Genomic DNA, 18,107 nt, shown 5'->3' with positions numbered 1-18,107 from the left:
TTCTATGGGGAAAAAAAATCTCTAATTCTGTGGGGAAAAGTTCTACGATTCTATGGAAAAAGGTCTATGATCCTATGGAAAAAGGTCTATGATCCTATGGAAAAAAGTTCTAGGATTCTGTGGAAAAAGTTCTAGGATTCTATGGAAAAAGGTCTATGATCCTATGGAAAAAAGTTCTATGATTCTGTGGAAAAAGTTCTAGGATTCTATGGAAAAAGATATATGATCCTATGGAAAAAAATTCTATGATTCTGTGGAAAAAGTTCTAGGATTCTATGGAAAAAGGTCTGTGATCCTATGGAAAAAAGTTCTATGGTTCTGTGGAAAAAGTTCTATGATCCTATGGAAAAAGGTCTGTGATTCTGTGGAAAAAAGTTCTATGGTTCTGTGGAAAAAGTTCTATGATCCTATGGAAAAAGGTCTATGATCCTATGGAAAAAAGTTCTATGGTTCTGTGGAAAAAGTTCTAGGATTCTATGGAAAAAGGTCTGTGATCCTATGGAAAAAAGTTCTATGGTTCTGTGGAAAAAGTTCTATGATCCTATGGAAAAAGGTCTGTGATTCTGTGGAAAAAAGTTCTATGGTTCTGTGGAAAAAGTTCTATGATCCTATGGAAAAAGGTCTGTGATTCTGTGGAAAAAAGTTCTATGGTTCTGTGGAAAAAGTTCTATGATCCTATGGAAAAAGGTCTGTGATCCTATGGAAAAAAGTTCTATGGTTCTGTGGAAAAAGTTCTATGATCCTATGGAAAAAGATCTATGATCCTATGGAAAAAAGTTCTATGGTTCTGTGGAAAAAGTTCTAGGATCCTATGGAAAAAGGTCTATGATCCTATGGAAAAAAGTTCTATGGTTCTGTGGAAAAAGTTCTAGGATCCTATGGAAAAAGGTCTATGATCCTATGGAAAAAAGTTCTATGGTTCTGTGGAAAAAGTTCTAGGATCCTATGGAAAAAGGTCTGTGATTCTGTGGAAAAAGTTCTAGGATCCTATGGAAAAAGGTCTATGATTCTGTGGAAAAAGTTCTAGGATCCTATGGAAAAAGGTCTGTGATTCTGTGGAAAAAGTTCTAGGATTCTGTGGAAAAAAAATTCTATAATTCTACGGGGAAGAGTTCTATGATTCTGTGGGGAAACATTCTGTGATTCTATGGAAAAAAATCTATGATTCTGTGAAAAAAGTTCCTTGGGTCTATGGAAAAAAAAAATCTGATTGTATCAAAAAAATTCTATGATTCTATGGGAAAAAAAATTATGATTCTGTGAAGAAAGTTCTGTGATTCTATTACAAAAAATCTGTGAATCTATGGGGAAAAAATCTGTGATTCTATGAAGCAAAATCTGATTCTATGGGAAAAAAAACTTCTGTGATTCTATTAAAAAAAAGGATGGTTCTATTGAAAAATTCTGTGATTCTATGAAGAGAGTTCAGTGAGTATATGGAAAAAAATCTCTGATTCTATGGGGGAAAAACCCAGGATTCTATGGGGGGAAATCTAGGATTCTATGGGGGAAAATCTAGGATTCTATGGAAAAAATCTATGATTCTATGGAAAAAAATCTATGATTCTATGGGGAATAAAATCTATGATTCTATGGAAAAAAATAGGATTCCATGGAATAAAAATCTAGGATTCTATGGGGAAAAATCGGGGATTCTATGGGAGAAAAATCTATGATTCTACGGGGAAAAATCTATGATTCTATGGAAAAATTCTATGATTCTATGGGGAAAAAATCTATGACTCTATGAGGAAAAAAACTAGGATTATGTGGAAAAAATATAGGATTCTATGGAAAAAAAATCTAGGATTCTATGGGGAAAAATCGGGGATTCTATGGGAGAAAAATCTATGATTCTATGGGGAAAAATCTATGATTCTATGGAAAAATTCTATGATTCTATGGGGAAAAAATCTATGACTCTATGAGGAAAAAAACTAGGATTATGTGGAAAAAATATAGGATTCTATGGAAAAAAATCCGTGATTCTATGGAAAAAAATAGGATTCTATGGAATAAAAATCTAGGATTCTATGTGGAAAAATCTAGGATTCTATGGAAAAAATCTATGATTCTATGGAAAAAACTAGGATTCTATGGAATAAAAATCTAGGATTCTATGGGGAAAAAAATCTAAGATTATATGGAAAAATTCTATGATTCTATGGGGAAAAAAATCTATGACTCTATGGGGAAAAAACTAGGATTCTATGGAAAAAATAGGATTCTATGGAAAAAATATAGGATTCTGTGGAAAAAAAATGATTCTATGGAATAAAAATCTATGATTCTATGGAAGAAAAAAATCTATGATGCTATGGAAGGAAAATGTATGATTCTAAACCCAAGAGATTCAAATATCTTGTTGAGTGTTTCAATCCCTTACCTTCCTTAAAAGTAGACTCAAAATCCTTTTGCCAGGGCTCTTGGCTGCCAAGTGCACACACGAGTGTTTCTGGATGCCCCCTTGTGTCTTGTATTTCGTGGCTTCTGTCCAAGGCCTTTGCAGAGGAAATATTAAAGCTCCCTGCAAGCCCTTCCATGGTGCAGTGTAGTATTTCCCATGAAACAAAGCACTGAGTCAGAAGGGAGGAGGCAGGGGCATGTCTGGGTAACGGAATTCCTTCTGACCTCAGCATAGCTCAGGTTTCTCCCTGGAGCTGTAGCTAAAAAGTCTATCAAAAGAGCTCCTGCATGAACCTGGTCTAAATTTAGCTGCGTGTCTGCTGTTTATTCCTTTGTTTCTTTTAGGAATGACAAAAAATAATCACAGCAGATTGTAGAAGTGCAGAATCATTAAGGTTGGAAAAGACTTCTAAGATCTTCAAGTCACAGGCTCACAGGATGTTAGGGGTTGGAAGGGACCCAAAGAACTCATCCAGTCCAATCCCCCTGCCAGGGCAGGACCACACGTTCTAGCTCAGGGCACACAGGAACACATCCAGACAGGCCTTGAAAGGCTCCAGAGAAGGAGACTCCACAACCTCTCTGGGGAGCCTGTGCCAGGGCTCTGGGACCCTTACAGTAAAGAAGTTACCCTTTGTGTTGAGCTGGAACCTCCTGTGCTGCAGCTTCCATCCATTGCTCCTTGTCCTATGCCAGGGAGCAGTGAGCAGAGCCTGTCCCCCCTTCCTGACCCCCAGCCCTCAGATAGTTATAAACACTTATTAGATCTCTCCTCAGTCTTCTCCAGACTAAGCAGCCCCAGGTCCCTCAGCCTCTCCTCATCAGGCAGTGCTCCAGTCCCCTCATCATCCTCTTGGCCCTTCATTGGACTCTCTGAAGCAGATCCCTGTCCCTGGGGAGCCCAAAACTGAGCACAGTACTCAAGATGGGGTCTCACCAGGGCAACTGTTACCAGCACTGCCAAGTTGCCACTGAACGATGTCCCCCAGCACCACATCTTTACATTTTGTTGAGCTCCTCCAGGGACAGTGATTCCACCACTGCCCTGGGCAGCCTGTCCCAGGGATTACCTACTCATTCAGTGAAGAAATTGTTTCTCACATCCAAGCTAAACCTCTCCTGTCACAACTTGAGGCCACTTCCTCTCATCCTGTCACTTGCTACCTGGGAGAAGAGACTGACACCTACCTGGCTCCAACCTCCTTTCAGGCAGTTGTAGAGAGCCAGAAGGTTTCTCAGCTTCCTTTTCTCCAGGCCGAACAACCCCAGGTCCCTTAACCACTCCTCACAAGAGCTGTGTTCTAGAAGAGCAAGAACAGAAGTCAGAGTCAGTCCAGTGCAAGCCAACATCCTTCCTGTGCTGCTCAAAGACTCATCCAAAAGTCCAGCAGGGCTGACAGATGATGCTGTGGCACTGTCTACTGAAGTATCCCCTAATTGTTAGCCCTCCTTTAGTGTGTGCACAGGTTGGGGCTTACAAGCTGAGGACTGAGTGCATCAAAGGAAGTGCAAACTCCTTGGTTGATGATGGACAGAAGCAGAGGAGGTCTCAAGTGAGGGAGAGGGTGGATGTAAGTCTCCTGGGCTGGCTGTGCCTGTGAGCTTAATGTTGGTATTACTCAGTCTCTATCTGGCACCCAGCTGACAGCAAAATCCTGGAGCCTTTGCTGACAGAACAGTTCCTGAGCATTTGTCAGGAAACCATCCTAAATCAGAACCCTTGAGCATTAGGGAGGCATGAACCACCACCTGGAGAAGGCATGAGTAAGACCTAGGATTGGCCAGCCATGGGAATAAGGCCATGTGGCTGGAGATACACACCTCACTGCCAGCAGACCTGGGTGTAATTTCCTCTTCAAATCATACACTGTGCACAGCAGCATCAGAAGGCTGCACCAGCTTGCTCTGTTTCTACCAGGCAGTGCCACAATTCTCTCAGCCTTCTGCTCCTCACATTTGTGCTGTTCCTCCACTCAGCATCTGTTTTTTGGACTGTGAGTAAAATTGTCTCACAAGCAGCTCAGGCCAAGCTCAGTCTGAACAAACCCAGAGTGTGGGAAACACTGAGGTGTCAACTTGACCACGGTTTGTCCTCAGACAAAACTCAGAAACTTGCAAACAAGTTCCTGACCCAACAGCTTCTGGAGCAGTCAGACCTGTGCCAGAGTCTTCCCAGAATGGGGAAAATGCTCTTTGCACCAGTATGGAAGCTCAGTGCTGTGAGATCCTGAGCCCCCCTGATACTGATGCAGACTGGGTCAGTGTTATTCAGGGTTGCACTCCTTGAGGACACCAAAGTGCAACCAAGAGAGAAGAAACTGTGGGATTTCAATTAAATTCATAGAATGGGTTAGATTGGAAGGGACCTTAAAGGTCATCTAGTTCCAACCACCCTGCCATGGGCAGAGACACCTTCTTCTAGACCAGGCTGCTCAGGGGCTCATCTTGAACACCTCCAGGGAGGGAGCATTCATGACCTCCCTGAGCAACCTGTTGCAGTGTCTCACTACCTTCACTGGAAAGAATTTCTTTGTAATCTCCAGTCTCAATCTCCACTCTTCCAGATCAGAGCCATTGCCCTTTGTCCTATTAATCATAGAATCATAGCATTGACCAAGTTGGATGATGGGCTCATCCAGTCCAACCTATCACCCAGCCCTGTCCAATCAACTAGACCATGGCACTAAGTGCCTCATCCAGGCTTTTTATGAACTCCCTCCCCAGGTCTCCTGTAGCACCCTTCAGCTACTGGAGAGGCTGCTCTGGGGTCTCCCTAGAGCCTTCTCTTCTCCAGGTTGAACTGCCCTAACTCTCTCAGCCTGTCCCCATAAGGGAGGTGCTCCAACCCTCTGATCATCTTCATGGCCTTCTCTGCACCTGCTCTAAAGGTTTGAGGTCTTCTTATGTTGGGAGCCCCAGAACTGGACGCAGTGCTCCAGGTGAGGTCTCACAAGAGCAGAGGGCAAGAAACCACCTCCCCTCTCCTGATGCTAAATAACACTTCAGTTAAACTCGGCTGCAGATAAGCCAGAGGAGCGTTAAGGTGAGATAAACACTGAGCAGGCAGATGGAAAAGGTCTGTCATGCTGAGCAGGAGCTCCAGCTGTCTCCGTGCCAGGTTTGGGAGTCCAAAGCTGGATTCAGCGTGGGGATAGAGGAGCCTCGGGAGGAATCCGACGGCGCCTCGCTCTTTACTGTAATTATGGTACAGTGGAGGCTGCGCTCACAGCCGTGCCCAGCTGCACGTTCGCAAGGTCGTGGAGGCTCCTGCAGACACTGAACTAAGGAGGAGTTGCCTGAGGAGCCTGTTGAAAACCGCACCCGGCCAGCATGAGAGGTGTCTGGCTGCAGGAAGGCAGAAAGGCACAAAGCCTCCCCTTTCTCTGCTGTAAGATGACACTGCCCCTGTTTTAATGAGGTTTTCCGAGTTCTCCGGGGATGCTCCAAAGAAGCTGGAGATGCAGGGATGTAAATCGTTGCCCTTGCTGAGCCCCGCAGGGGTTTGCAAGCTGTGAGGCAGCTTTTATAAAGGCTGAGCTGATGTCGTGCTCCCGAGTCTGCCCGTGGGCACTGAAGGCGAGCAGCTCTGTGGCAGCACCGAGTGGCTGCGGTCCCATCGTTTGCATGCAGAGGAGGCACTGGCCAGCCTGAAACGTCTTGAAAATCATATCCAGCTTTCAAGCTTCTTAGTTCAAGCTTGGCCCCCTCCTCAGCAAATGAGTAAGCTCTTTTGTAAGCTTGGCTAGAGGGAGCCATGAATCACAGAGTCATAGAAGCATTTTGGATGAAGAGATCTTTAAGATCAACAAGCCTAATGGTTAACCCAGCACTGCTAGGTCACCACTAAACCTGCTCCAGGGCTTGACAGCCCTTTTGGGGAAAAGAACTGTTCCTCGTGGCCAACCTAAAACTCCTCTAGCACAACCTGAGGCCGTTTCCTACTGTCCTGTTGCTTGTTCCTTAGAAGAGGCCAACTGCCACATGGCTTCGTCCTCTTTCCAGGTAGTTGTAGAAGGTGAGAAAGTTTCTCTTCAGCCTCCTTTTCTCCAGGCTGAACAATCCCAGCTCCCTCATCTGCTCCTCAACAGACCCTTTTCAAGCTTTATTGCCCTTCTCTGGACGTGCTCCAGCCCATCAATGTCCATCTTGGAGTGAGGGGCCCAAAACTGAGGCCAATATTTGAGGTGCAGCATCACCAGTGAGTACAGGAGGATGATCCATGCCCTGGTCCTGCTGGCCACACTATTGCTGATCCAGGCCAGGATACTGTTGGCCGTCTTAGCCACCTGGCCACACACTGGCTCATGTTCAGCTGGCAGTCACCAACAACCCCAAAACTACCCTCTGTTCTCTGTTTGATCTGAGGGGAAAATACTGCAAGTCCTCAAAGTCCAGCATTAGATGCTGATAGCTGCAGCCAAACCCAGCAGCAGACTCAGCTGAGGCAGAAGGACACATTCCCCCTCCCGGTGCCACCACACCCTAGGCTGTAAGCACTGTGGAATGTACCTGGGTGGCTGGCAAGCTCCCAGACGCTGACTGTTGCCTGGCTGACCTCTGTGCTCACCATATAACTGCAATTCTTACTGTTAAGTGAAGGAAACAAAGGCTTTGAAGGCAGCAACACCACCTGGGCCGAAGCTCAGAAAGCAACCTGCAAATTTCTCTTTGCAACACATTTAACAGGAGGGACTGGAATGGGCTGCCCAGGGAGGTGGTGGAGTCGCTGTCCCTGGAGGTGTTCAAGAGCAGACTGGCTGGGGCACTTAGTGCCATGGTCTAGTTGACTGAATTGGGCTGGGTGCTAGGTTGGACTGGGCGAGCTTGGAGGTCTCTTCCAATCTGGTTGATTCTATGATTCTCTGATTGAGGAGGAGAAGCTCATCTTGCTGCAGACAGAGAACATGCAAGAGGGAGCGTGGAAGAGGACGCAGCAGACCTTCCTCCCTGCACGCCGTGGCTTTCAGCAGAGGTTTTGTGCTAGGCTGAGTGGCTGATGTGAAGCAGGCTCTGTGAGTCATGCTTCCAGGGGCTGCAGCAGAAATCAGATCCAGAAATAGGAAAGGCCAGCTGGTCACATCGTTCCTTTTAGGTTTAGGGAAAGATGTAGTTAAGAAACGTGGGTGAGAGACATTATGAAACCATGAAGAGAAGCCACAAAAATCTCAACCTGCCTTTTATTTAGGCTGCCAATTAGTGGATGAAAAGCCAGACCTTGAAAAAACAAACAGTGAGCCAGGCTGAAGTCAAAGCAGAATGAAACCTTCCCCTCCAGAGAGAGGATAATTTGCAGTCACTGTGGTTTAGGTGGCTATCATCTTCCAGGCATTGCTCCTTCTATGTGTGTGGCTTTTCCACATGGAGCTGAGATATATTTATCCAGAGGAGATTCCACAAAGGAGGAAAGGGTCACTGCCTCTCTATTTTTTGTGCTAAAGGCAGCAGCCCAGGCTGCTCAGGCAGACTCTGCGGTTTCACTGCTGACTGGCTCCAGTGCTATCAGCTCCAGATCCTTACTCATTTTGCACCAGCCTGGGCTGGCTTCTCACAGCCCTTCTTCACAGACCTTTTACAGACACTTTGGAGGAGGAACCCAGCTGGTGAGAAATGCTTGTGCAGAGGACTCGTTAGGTTTGTGCTGAGATTCTGAGACCCTGGAATTCCATCGTGATGGGGTCGGGAGGGACCTGTGCCTGTTGTTCAGTCCATCCCCCTTTCAAAGCAAGGTCACTCAGAGAAACTTGTCCAGTATTGTAATGCTCCTCTTTCCAAAGAAGGAGACTCCACAATCTCTCTGGGCAGCCATTCTCCTGGGTTCCAGTTTGTGCCCAGCGCCCCTTGTCCTGCCCCTGGGCATCACTGAGAAAAGTCTGGCCCCATCCTGTTTCCCCCCACCCTTTAGCTCTTGCTGAGCATGGATCAGATCCCCTCTGGGGCTGCTCTTCTCTAGGCTTAGCAGCCCCAGGGCTCTCAGCCTCTCCTCACTGAGATGCTTCAGGCCCCTCAGCATCTTTGTAGCCTTTGCTGGACTCTCTACAGTAGTTCCTTGTCTCTCTTGAGTTGGGAAGCCCAGAAGTGGACCTGGTACTGCAGATGTGGCCTCACTAGGACTGAGCAGAAGGTGAAGAGAACCTCTCTCAACCTGCTGGTCACACTCTCCTTGATGCACCCCAGGAAACCATTTGCCTTCTTGGCCAAAGGCACACTGCTGGCTCATGGAGCGTTTGTTGTCCCCTGTCCTCCACAGAGCTGCTTTCCAGCAGGTCACCCCCTCACTTGCACTGGTCAGGAGGTCCTCCCCAGGTGCAGGACCCTATGTCTGCCCTTGCTGAATTTCACAAAGTTCCTAATCTCAGAATTGAAATCAGAGGGAGGATGGCAGCATCCTTCTGCTTGATCACAGGCCTGTGTTCCACACTGACAGGGCACTGTTTGCTCCTCCTCAGTCCCCAGGCCAGCCAGCAGCAAGCAAGCAAAGGGAACCACATATCTCCGCTGCACCTGCAGAGCACTTAGTCCTTCAGCTCCTCATCATTCTCACACACAACACCTCTTCATCTGTGTTTTGTGCCATATCATGAGCAGCCTTCCAGGCCAAAAGGTGCCGGGGTCAGCTTTCTTCCCAGAGATCACTCATCTTCAGTCCACTCCTTCAAAGGATCTGCTCAGAATCCCCACTCCAGGTTGGAGCAGGGCAATGCTGGCAGCATGCATCCTTGTTCTTCCTCTTTGCAGCAAAGTGCATCAGTGGAAGTGTTGACTTCTGGAGTCCCAGAAATCCCTTCTGGCACAGAGCTCAATTTTAAACATACTTGGCTGCCTGGAACAGTAGATCTTTATTCCTTCCCAGGCAGGAGAAGAAGGACAGAGTGTGCACTGTATGCTCAGCAGAAGTAAACAGTGCATGCCTGAGCACAAGCAGGCATGCAGAGGTATTAAGTCAGGCAGTGGATTCCTTTCCCTTCAGCTGCAGGAAGTGGAAGACACATCATCTGCACCTACCCGTGCTCCAGTTCCATCTGCAGACTCTCCCCGTGCACTTGCTGGGGTTATTCCAGAGCAAAGGCTTCTCCTTGCTCTGCCTGTGGCAGGACACAGAAGACACTGCTGGCACTTTCCTGGTTTAGTGCAGGAGTCCCTCCTGTCATAACTGGTTCTGCAGGGGACAGCATGTGGTGGAAGCACCTTCTTTTCTAAGCACATTTGAATAAAGCAGCGAGTGGGGCCAGAGGAGGCCACAGCCATGCTGGGAGGGCTGGACCAGGGGATTGAGTCCAGCGTCAGTAAGTTTGCAGATGACACCAAGCTAGGAGCAGAGTGGAGCTGTTGAAGGGCAGGAGAGCCCTGCAGAGGGACCTGGCCAGGCTGGATGGGTGGGCAGAGGCCAGTGGGATGAGATTGAACAAGGCCAAGTGCAGGGTTCTACACTTTGGCCACAACAACCCCAAGCAGCACTACAGGCTGGGGACAGAGTGGCTGAGAGCAGCCAGGAAGAAAGGGACCTGGGGGTGCTGGTAGAGAGTAGCTGAAGATGAGGCAGCAGTGTGCCCAGGTGGGCAGCAGAGCCAGTGGCATCCTGGGCTGGCTCAGGAGCAGTGTGGCCAGTAGGACAAGGGAGGCTCTTGTGCCCCTGTGCTCAGCATTGGTGAGGCCACACCTTGAGTGCTGTGTCCAGTTCTGGGCTCCTCAATCCAAGAGAGATGTTGCAGTACTGGAAGGTGTCCACAGGAGGGCGACAAAGCTGGGGAGGGGCCTGGAGCACAGCCCTGTGAGGAGAGGCTGAGGGAGCTGGGGGGGTGCAGCCTGCAGCAGAGGAGGCTCAGGGCAGAGCTCATTGCTGTCTGCAACTACCTGAAGGGAAGCTGTAGCCAGGTGGGGTTGGGCTCTGCTGCCAGGCAGCCAGCAACAGAAGAAGGGGACAGAGTCTGAAGTTGTGGTGGGGGAGGTCTAGGCTGGATGTTGTTAGGAGGAAGTTGTTGCCAGAGAGAGTGATTGGCATTGGAATGGGCTGCCCAGGGAGGTGATGGAGTGGCTGTGCCTGGAGGTATTGAAGCCAAGCCTGGCTGGGGCACTTAGTGCCATGGTCTGGTTGGTTGGGCAGGGCTGGGTGCTAGGTTGGTCTGGCTGAGCTTGGAGGTCTCTTCCAACCTATGATTCTATGAATTCTGTGACCATTCTAGGTCAAGTTGTTTGGGGCTCTGAGGAGCCAGCTTTAGTTGCAGCTGTCCCTGCTGGCTTGGGGTGGTGGGAAGTTAAACTAGGTGCCCTTTAAAGGTCTCTTCCAACTCAAATCATTCTGTGAGTCCCCATTTCACAGAAGCCATCTCAAGACAACATCATGAAATGTCTTGAGGCATCACTGCAGTGCTGGCTCTGTGCTGATCCCCAGGTCTCTGAAGGACCCCATGGAAATATCCTTCAAATATCACATCTCCAGCTGTGTTTCCTCACATAAAAGATGGAGTCACAGCTGTTCTCTCCCCAGACCCTGGCTTCTGGCCCAGGCAACCCACCAACCCTTTCCCAGGAAGACAAAACCTCCCTTTTTTCATGGTGCAGAATTAAATAATGTTCCTAATAGTTGCTGAGCTCCTCATTAGCTCTGCCTCACTGAGCTGCATCTCACTGAAAGGCAGCACTAATCTTCACCCCAGGGCCCCCACAGCTCAGCTTTACTTTCTGCTGGGGACCCATTCGCTCTCGCTGTAGCCAGGGTTACCAAAACACATCTCCATGCAAGGACAGGACACTACATGTGCTGGAGAACCACCCTACCTCCTGCTGCTGCCATCACCCTCCCTTTCCCCTTGGGCAGGCCACATCCTCTGACTAATTCACTGCACTTCAAATAAGATCTGTCCTCACCTCATTGCAATTGGTGACCTCAGACACTGGAGGGAAGAGATGTCACCCAAAGGGACCTTGACAGGCTTCAGAGGTGGGACAACTGCAAGGTCTTACACATGGGTCTGGATAACTCCTGCTGTCAACACGGCCTGGGAGATGAAGGGCTGCAGAGCAGCCCTATGGAGAAGGACTTGGGGGTGCTGGGGATGTAGAGCTGGACATGAGCCAGCACTGAGCGCTGCCAACCCAGAGCCAGCCTGTCCTGGGCTGACCCCCAGCAGCATGGGCAGCAGGGGCAGGGAGGGGATTCTGTCCCTCTGCTCTGCTCAGAGCCCCCGTGCAGTGCTGGGATCAGCTCTGGGGTCCTCAGCACAGCACAAAAAAGGACCTCTTGGAGCAGGGGAGGTCACAGCAATGCTGGCAGGGATGGAAAGGCTCTGCTGTGGGGCCAAGCTGAGAGAGTTGGGGGTGTTCAGCCTGGAGAAGGCTCCAGGGAGACCTTCTGGTGGCCTTGCAGTGCTTCAGGGGCAGATCAGAAAGCTGGGGGTGGACTTTTTAGCGGGATCAGTTTTGACAGAACAAGACATGCTGGTTTAAATGAAGAGAGGGAGATTCAACTGGAGAGAAGGAAGACTTTTTTTCCGCTGAGGGTGGTGAGAGCCTGTCCCAGGTTACCCAGAGAGGTGGGAGATGCCCCATCCCTGGAAGCATTCCAGGTGAGGCTGTCGGAGACTGAGCAACCTGCTCTTGTAGGAGATGCCCCTGTCCGCGGCAAGGAGGCTGAAAATAGATCTTTCCCATCCCTTCCAGCGCAAACCAGTCTGTGACTCTTTGATGCAGACGAGGCGCAGTGTGAGCGCCACCCTGCCGAGCAGCGATGCCAGCGCACCGCATGCCCCGCAATGGGGCCAAAGGATGCTCCGGGCTGCGATTCCGCAGGGAAGCGGCAACCGGGGCTGGCCCGGCCCGGGATGCTCCGGCGGCTGCCGGGCTGCGATTCCAGCATCTGCCGGGAGAGGGCAGGACGAGCTCGGGCCAAGCGGAGCATTCCGCTCCCGAGCAGGGGAAAGGGCTGCTCCGGTCCTGCCTCATCTATGGACAGCCGAGAAACTTCCACCGCTCCAGGAGAGGGTGAAACGATGGACATTTGACTTGCTGTAGGTGCTCAGAACAAGGCAGGGGCCTGGAGCATCTCTGTGAGGGGCAAAGGCTGAGAGCCCTGGGGCTGTTGAGCCTGGAGAAGAGCAGCCCCAGAGGGGATCTGAGCAATGCTCGGCAAGAGCTAATGGGTGGGGGGCAAGAGGCTGGGTCTAGGCTCCGGTCAGTGGTGCCCAGGTCCAGGACAAAGGGCAATGAGCACAAACTGGAAGCCAGGAGGCTTCATGTGAACAGGAGGAGAAGCTTCTTTGGTGTAAGAATGTTGGATCCCTGGAGCAGGCTGCCCAGAGAGGTTGTGGAGTCTCCTCCTCTGGAGAGATTCCAAACCCAGCTGGACATTGTGATCCTGGGCAAGCTGCTGTGGGTGCCCCTTCTTTAGCAGGGGCAGTAGGACTGGGTGGTCCTTTCCATCCCTGCCATGCTGGGATTCTGTGTTGTGTGCCATGCTTCTCTTAAAGTAAAAGTGTAGAAGTCTGTCCTGGAACATTCACAGATCCTTACCTCACCCTAGGCAGCATTAAACATACCCAAATACAGACCAGTGATGGGCTCAGCAGCTTGCTGGTGAAACACAGACCCAGTGGGATCCAGAGGCTCTCAATTACTTCAGGGTGAATAATGCCACAGTGAGCCTCCTCATCCTGACAGAAATATTTTGGATTGGTCTGATTCCACTGAAAGGGAAATCTGCTCCCAGCAGGCTGCCAGTGCAGGAGCCCAAGCTGCCTCTGAAGGGAAGATGGTTTGTGATGGCCTCTGTGAATCCCTGGCACAAGCAGAGCAATGCTTGGCTGGCATCAGCTGCTGCAGCCACTCTGCTAAATGCAGCCTTTGTCCCCACTTCTCCAGGGAGGCCAGAAAACAAGTGAGCAGGAAAGAACAGGCTCCTCCTTGGCTCTCTCTCTCCAGCAACCTACAGATTGTATGGCCCTAAAGAGCTTGCTTCTAAATTAACTTACACTGGCATGGTCACTTCCTGGGTGGGCACTCAGGTGGGTGGGGAGCAGTGTTAGCTGCTGTGTCTGACCTCACACTGCCCAGCCAGCAGCTGTAGCACAGGCTCTGCTCCTGAAGAAGCAGCTGAGACACAGCAGGACAATTTCTTTGTGTGGTCTCAGAGACACCATCTCAAAGGAAGGTGAACCGAATTGACACCAAAGTTCATCATTTTGTGGCCTGCACTTTACTTTGCATCCTCACCTCTTCTGAGCATGTCCTGGGCTGACCCCCAACAGTGTGGGCAGCAGGGGCAGGGAGAAGATTCTGCCCCTCTGCTCTGCTCAGAGCCCCCCTGCAGTGCTGGGGCCAGCTCTGGAGTCCTCAGCATGGCACAGACAGGGACCTGTTGAAGCAGGGCCAGAGGTCACAGCAATGCTAGCAGGGCTGGAAGGGCTCTGCTGTGAGGCCAGGCTGAGGGACTTTGGCTTGTTCAGCCTGGAGAAGAGAAGGCTTCAGGGAGACCTTCTGGTAGCCATTCTGTGCTTCAAGGGCTGATCAGAAAGCTGGGGGTGAACAGACTTTGAGCAGGGCCTGTTGTGCCAGGACAAGAGGTGATGGTTTGAACTAAAAGAGAGACATTCAGACTGGAGGGAAGGAAGAAATGTTTGACACTCACTGTGGTAAGACTCTGGCCCAGGTTGCCCAAAGATGTGGCAGATGCCTCATCCCTGGAACAATTTCAGGTCAGGTTGTTTGGAGATCTGAGCAATCTGCTTCAGTTGCAGATGTCTCTGCTGACTGGGACTAGTTGATCTTTAGAGGCCCATTTCCACCCAGACCAGTCTGTAATTCTATGCACCTCTCCCTGCAGCCAGACACCTCTGGTTCCAGCTCTGTCCCAAGGAGCCATCACCAGGGAAGGCTCAGAGCCAGCGCATACACCCCACATGCTCTTGGCCTTGGTTTTGGGGTGGCTGCAGGACAAGGGTGCAAAAGAAGCAGAGGGAGAAGGGATGGAGTCATTGACAACCCCTCTGACTACATCCTGGAGCACAGATGAGCCAGATCACAGAATGCCAGGCTGGAAGGGACCCCAAGGATTGCTTGGTCCAAGCTTTCTAGGTAATAAATATTCAGATGTTCAGACCAGAGTGTGGCTGCTCTTGGCCACTTGCTCAGCACAGAGTCCCTACCTCTTGGGATAGGGTAGAGGGCTTGAGCTCTGTGGTAAAGGGTTGGACTTGATGATCTATGAGGTCTCTTCCAACCTCGGTGATACTGTGATACTGTGAGGAGCTGGGGCTGAAATCTTTCTTGAGAGAGAGCATAAAACCAAACCCAAACACAAGTCCTGAAGCTAGCACAGATGCAAAAGGTGATGAAGATGTGAAAACCTGCAGGAATCCAGCTCGTCCTGAGCAGCCCCTGTTGTCAGCCTGGTCTGTTCCTCACTCCAGCAGAGGATGTTTAATCCACTCTCTCTTCAAGAGTTTTCTTTAAAGCACTTCTGAGCCTCCCCTGGCCGGAGGCCAGCAGCTGTGACGCCAGCTCCTAAAGGCAGATCCCACGGGAGGGCCCTGAAAGCCCATCCATAACCCTGCTCCCTGCTGCATAAGGCTGAGTCAGCCAGCCCAGGTCGTGTTCAGCGCCGTCATCATGGGCTGAGGGAACCGTGCTGGGATCACCCCACCCTGCCCTGGGCAGATCACTCCTCTGTGCTCACCCGAGCTCCTTCCTCCTCCTCCTCCTCTATTGATATGCTGCTTGGCTCTGCCTTATGGTGATGCATCACAGATGTGGATGTCGAAAGCCAGCAGAAGATGTAATTCCCACCAGCTTTGAAGGAACAATCATTTTCGAGTGTCCACCAGGGAGCTTCCTGCAAGCCCACTTCTCACTGCGGCTTTTCTGTGCTTGGAATCATCGAAGCAGTGGCCAGATTGGGGTGTCACTGCCTTGCACTTGCTTACCCTGTGTTTGTGACAAAGGTGAACAGAAGCTTTCGTTCCCTGGTGAATTTAGTCAGAGAAAGATGCTCAAAGAGACAAAGAATGGAAGCCACAGTCCCATGTGTTAGTGGAGGATGACACACCAGGCGAGGTTAGAGGATGGGGCTGGGCTCTTCTCCGTGGTGGCCAGTGATAGGACAAGGGGCAACAGGTGCAAATTAGAACGTGGGAGGGTTCACTTGAACTTCAGGAGAGATTTCTTTACTTTGAGGGTGCTGGAGCCCTGGGCCAGGCTGCCCAGAGAAGTTGTGGCATCTCCTTCTCAGCAGACTCAGAAGTCACCTGGACATGGCAGTCTTGGGCAACCTGATCCAGATGAACCTGCTTTAGGAGAGGTTGGACGCGATGATGTCCAGAGGTCCCTTCCAACCTCTACCATTCTGTGATGAGACAGTCCTAAGAGGGACAATTCATCGTTAAAGGTCAGAAGAGATGGAAGACTAACCCAGAGAGCAGCTCTCAGCCTTTCCTGTCTCATTCCTTTGCAATGCCATTGTTTAAGGACAGAACTCTGGGCATCCTCCACAACAGGCAGCCTTCCACCACCCGATGGCCTCTACCTCTGGTTGCAGCTCCCATTCCCATGGTGACAAAACTCCACAACATTAATGGTATTTTCCATAGGATCATGCAATTTCCCTCTGCCCAGGGATGGAGGGCCCCAGGATCATGCAATTTCCCTCTGCCCAGGGATGGAGGGCCCCAGGATCATGCAATTTCCCTCTGCCCAGGGGTGGAGGGTCCTGTGACCACGAGGGGATCCAAGAACAGGGGCAGGCAGGTGCTCTGGAAGGGCTGGAGCAAACAGCAATGAATCAGAGGCTCAGCTCTGGAGAAGTCCAGTGTGGGCAGAGAATCACAGGGTCACAGAACATTAGAGGTTGGATGGGAACTCCAGAGATCGAGTCCCTGCTAAGGCAGGGTCACCCAGGAGAGTTAACACCGAAATTCATCCAGGTGGGTTTGAAAGTCTCCAGAGAAGGAGACCCCACAACCTCTCTGGGCAGCCTGCCCCAGGGCTCTGTCACACTCACTGTAAAGAAGATTCTCCCTATGCTGAGCTGAAACCTTCTCTGTTCCAGTTTGCAGCTGTTGCTCCTTGGCTTATTGCTGCTGACCACCAAAAAAGAGCTTGGCCCCAGGCACAGACACCTACCCCTCAGATATTTGTGCACATTGCTCAGATCTCCTCTCAGCCTTCTCTTCTCCAGACTAACCAGCCCCAGGGCTCTCAGTCTCTCTCCATAGCGGTGATGCTCAAGTCCCCCACTCATCCTCGTGGCTCTCTGCTGGACTCTCTCCAGCAGGTCCCTGCCTCTCTTGAACTGGGGAGCCCAAAACTGGACACAGTATTCCAAATGTGGTTTCACCAGGGCAGAGCAGAGGGGGAGAGGAACCTCCCTTGCCCTGCTGGCCACACTTTTGCTGATGCACCCCAGGCTGCCATTGGCTCTCTTGGCCACAAGGGCACATTGCTGTGCCATGGTAAGCCCTCCTTCTTCTACTCTGTCTTGGGCTGTCTCAGCAGGACTCAGGCAGATGGTGATGCCCACCATCGATTCCCAGCAAAAGCAATTGCTCTTCCTCGCCTTGCAACTCAGTTGCTGAGCTGCTTCTTACTTCCTTCACATGATGCCCTCTGATGAATTTTCAGCCTCTTTCAGCTCTGTGTCTTGTCCAGCTCTGACAAGCTGCCCGCTCTCAGCAACCCAGTACCTATTGCATTGGATAAGGGCACTCAAGGTGAAGGAGTTTTCTGTTCCACTGGAGCCAGGATCTTCCTGGGGTGACCTACACGTGGATGTCAACATTGATGGCCAGACAACCTCCAGCTCCTGCTCTCGCATGCTTCCCAGGGATTAGACCCAAAAGTCTACCCCAGATCAGCTGTGGTTGCTCAGTAGGAGCCCAGTGGGACAGCAGCGAGCAGCCAAACTTAAGCAGCTGATCTAACACCTCTCTTTGTCCGCAGGGATTGCTTTTTTCCTGGGGGTTTCATACTGCATGAGTCACTTTTCCTTCTGACCTCAGTGCTCCCAGTGCATGGCTGCACATCTGTCAGCACAGCCACAGCTGGGGTAACGCAGAGGTCGAGGCGGATAAACGGCAGAGAGGCTTCATGAACACCACCCCCCCACTAAAATATCCCCTTTGTAGCCAGGAAATAAACCCCACACAAAATCAATCACAGTGCTTGTGCAATTAAGACACTGCTGTAAGAAAAAAATACACTGTGTTGACTTTCTTTTCCTTTCCCTCCCTTTCTAACAGCCTGTGGAACAGGATTCCCTGTTTTTCATGCTCTCCTGACACGATGCCAAAGAGCAGAGAGCAGTTGAGGCCATATTTTGTCAAGGAACCCCAAAGCCAAGCTGCTTGGCAACGAACACGCACAAGATGTTATGGTCATTTGGATACAAAGAGTGGATTTCATTCTGGGCCAGGCTGTTTTCATTGGTTTGAAGTTTTTTTGGTGGCAGTGCTCTGGCAGGATGATTCTTTTCATTCAGCACCAAGGCAGCAATTTGGCCTTTGGCTCCCACCATCATTACACTAAATTAGCAGGAGAGCTTGTGGGCCCTGCTCACATCTGCTGTCCACCTCACAGACCGCAGATGCTGCTCCTAGTTTTGTGTACTGTTGGGTCTGGAGGGAGAGTCAAGTGTGTGTTTCTGCCCTTCTAAGTCCTCCTGACTTTAGTATCCTCCCTGGCCAGCAGGACCAGGACAGTGATTGTCCCTTTGTACT

This window comes from Pogoniulus pusillus, chromosome 22, assembly GCF_015220805.1.
Source record: "Pogoniulus pusillus isolate bPogPus1 chromosome 22, bPogPus1.pri, whole genome shotgun sequence".
NCBI lineage: Eukaryota > Metazoa > Chordata > Aves > Piciformes > Lybiidae > Pogoniulus > Pogoniulus pusillus.
Note: the sequence above shows the minus strand (reverse complement) of the source record.